Source organism: Euleptes europaea, chromosome 3 (assembly GCF_029931775.1).
Source record: "Euleptes europaea isolate rEulEur1 chromosome 3, rEulEur1.hap1, whole genome shotgun sequence".
NCBI lineage: Eukaryota > Metazoa > Chordata > Lepidosauria > Squamata > Sphaerodactylidae > Euleptes > Euleptes europaea.
In genome coordinates, this window is record NC_079314.1 from 62,003,801 (window position 1) to 62,007,623 (window position 3,823).

Below are 3,823 nucleotides of genomic sequence, written 5' to 3' on the forward strand. Positions count from 1 at the left end.
TATGGAACCAAGGGGGCAGGGACCCAAAAACTTTGGGAACCACTGGAATAGTCTTTTCCCCAATGCATTATATGTATGTGGAAACAGGTTTTTTTTTCAGTACATGGGCATTCAAACATAGGCTTGGCCCTATACCTTTGATCCATGTGAGGTCCTCTCTTGCAACTGTGTATATGGTCCTCTACTGCAGAGCTTGCTTTGTCTGGCACTAGATACTTCCCCTTCTGCTAGACCAATCTTTTTCAAGGGACATCAAAGTGTCTATTGCAAGAGGAAATGGGTTGCATAGCAGGGGACAACCTCTGTAGCACCCAGAGAGAAGTAAACACACAACCAAGCTACAGGATCCTAGCCATGGTATAGCCTACTTTTACTATGAAGTGGTACAGTCTATTATACCACCTCATTTTGCTGCAAGTATAGACTCTGATATACAGCTTTCCAATATAGTGTAAAGCTCAGAAGGTCTGTGTTCCAGTTGTCAAGTATACAAATATAAATATTGCCAACTTCATTTATTAGAAATAATTATATTTACTCTGCATAGTTCCCAGGCACTAAATTTTACAATTCATTCCATTTAGCAAAACTGCACAATAATGAGCATAAAATATCATGACTGTACTGATGAAGAGGCTGGTGCAACTAATGTAGAGACAATAATTAAAAATTAAACAAAGTAATTATTATGCCTTTGAGCTTAAAAAACTAATGTCTCACTAATATTTTAAAAATTGGTATAGCATTCTTGCCCTTGGGTCCAAACAAATGTGTCTACTCCACTGATTTCAATGTAATATAATGTTCACTTCTGAAAAAACCCCCACCAAAGATTAGATAATATGTATAATTAAACTGGGTTTCCTTTTTAGCATTATCAAAAATAATTACTAATTCTCTTGATTTTTTTTCTGGCACAACACAAAAATCTGCTGAGTTTTTTGGTATATTGAATACAAACCTAGATTATAAAGAGTAATAAATCTTTCAAGTTTAAAAATATATGATTGGTAAAATCTGAATTGTTATACTGTAATTTTGTTGAACTGATTTTGAAAATTCTATCAAAGGACTCTAAAAAAATCCTACAGGAAATACACTCATCCTTTCCATTTTATAAAAAGGCATTCTGGCTATATAAAAGAATTCATATTTGCTTTATTGTGCAACAATATAACTAGAATAGAGACTTCGTAATCATCACTGAATGTATTCAGCAAAAAAATTCAGGGAATTCAAAATACATATTCCATTCATCTCCCCAAACAACTCACAGACTGTATTTTAAATGCATTGCAGGACTATTAGGTAATCCTTCTTTGTTTAGATTCAGTAGGGTTCAGTGACAAACATTAATCTTTTTCCATATAAGACTTTGGTTTAGTTAAAGATTCCTTCAGCTTCAATTGCAAATCTTTTTTACTATGAAAGTTAGGGAAACAATACAATTAAATCTAAATGCAAAAATTGCCTGACAATTATTAAAACATTTTTTAGAAGATTTATGTTATCTGAGTCATTACTGTAGTCTTAAAAGAATATTTCCATCTGTAGATAGATTAATAGAATTAGACAAAGATTTTGAAATAAACTTTTACTCTGTTTCTACTTTGCAGTTGCTTCAAAGTTTAAAAATATAACATTGTCACTATACAAACAAGAATTTCTGAAGAAAAAATATTTCACACACACACACATACACATGCCTCAGAAAAAATTAAACAGACATATTTAAAGATCAGTATGTAACTCTTTTCCATGCCAATGTGCACATGCTTTCCACCACTATGATTTTTGTTCTTATTTTAACAGGTGAAAGTAATTAGATTGAAAATTATTGCGTTGTGAATGGTCTTACTTAAGAAAAAGAAAACATACTCCATAAATACTAAAATGAAATAGAAATCAGATGAAAGTTATCTGTTCAGTATCACCTCTTAGTTGACAACGAACTATAAAAAAATAAACAAGTGTTTCAGTATCTTATCGAATTCTGTAATGGCTATGCAAGTAAAAGATGAATTTTGAGAACAAATCAGAAGGGTTTTGTTGGGTAATTAAACTACACATATATCAACTAAGTGGTTCAAAACTATTCTTAGTTGTGCTTGGAGGCCAACACCACCACATCAGTGCTTAAAATGGGTCAAACTTACCACTGTTTTGGAGTTGCAAACCATGGCTGCTCTCCAGCTTTGCAAGCTGACAAGCCAGAGCAGGAATTCAATGACAGCAAATAAGCCAGTACACAAGATTGTCAGCTCTGGGTTGAGAAATACCTGGAGATTTTGGGGGTGGAGCTTGAGGAGGGTGGGGTTTGGGAGGGGGAACTTCAATAGGATATAATGCCATAGAGTCCACCTTCTAAAGTGGCCATTTTATCCAGGTGTCTCCTGCCTGGAGATCAGTTGATCTCCAGCCACCACCCGGAGGATGGCAAAACCTACCAGTACATGAATATAAGCCAATGTAGTAATTGAGACCTAATAGCATAAATCTTTGCCAATTTGAGCAATAAAAGTATTGAGATAATAACACAGACATGATGAAAAGAAACTCATATGAGATGATAGGATTCCTACATGTGGCAATACAGCAGCAGCAGAACTAACTCCAACCAGATCATACTGAGCATGTAGGTATTTGTCACCAAAGAGCACTTAAAGGGTAATAATGGTATGAATGGTGGTGGCTCCTTTAAATACCATTTGAAAAATCTCTCATTGCCTCAGAAGCCTGGACTATGGGCACAACTTAGCCCATATCCATTTATCTCCCAAATTAACAGTGTTTTCTCATAGCAATTTGGGTCAGAATTCAACAGCTCAACTGCATTTACAAAGCACAGAACATCAGATATGGGGACCAAACATACTGCTTGCACTCTCACAATTGCTGCAAGTCCTAATGATCTCTCACACATACACACACACAAGATGGTCCATGGCTTTTGAGTTAATCGATAGCAATGTCCACAGTTACATAATGCAGAATAGTTACATAATGCAAATATAGCATATTTCTCCTTAACTAACATTTACATACATGCAGATTAAAGAGTCTGAAAAATCCAAGTAGGCTCTGTGCCCCAGAAGTATTTTAGATCCTGTTATTGTGAGTGTCATATATATTATGCATGTATTTTTCAATTTCATGTTGAGTTGTTTATGTTGTAAAATATACCATACAGGAATATTTTAATCACAACATACACAATTATATCTTGCTACAAGTGCTATAAAAATTACCTTTTGCAGCCATCTATATTACCTTGCCATACCAGAAAGGTAATGCTATAATCTAAGCAAACATCTATAACCAAGTGGCCAAATCTGAGGATACTTAAATCCAATGATTGGGGATGTTAACAAGCAAGACATATCTTTCTACAAGCCTGAAAAACACCACAGGTTTGCAAAAAAATGTGAAATCTACACACTTGATTCTACACTTGATCTTAGCCAAAAGGCTGAGAAGCTATGATGTGAAATTTAAAAACAAACAAACATTGGGTGGTTTGAAACCCCCTGAAATGATAAAAGGAGTGTCTTTGGCTTTAAAAAACAGATTTCCTCTGTGGCTGTTGCTAGGCAACCAGAGCATTCCCGGCTTGGAGTTTCTGTGAGTAAAGGGCAGGGGGAGGGGGCAGGGCCCATTTTCAAGGCTGTTTTGGCTTCTGAGACAGGATGCATTGGGGCCAGACCTCAGGCCTTGCAGCTCCAGGGTTGCCAGCTCCAGGTTGGGAAGTTCCTGGAGATTTTGTTGTGGAGACTTGAGGAGGCCAGGGTTTGGGGAGGGGAGAGGCCTCAGCTAGATATAACGC

The 3,823-nt window shown here is 36.1% G+C and overlaps 1 pseudogene; it reads right to left on the reverse strand.

The window, feature by feature from the left end:
- Positions 1-3,320: 3,320 nt before the first annotated feature.
- LOC130475879 (U2 spliceosomal RNA) lies at positions 3,321-3,481 on the reverse strand (annotated as a pseudogene).
- Between the last annotated feature and the right edge of the window lie 342 nt (positions 3,482-3,823).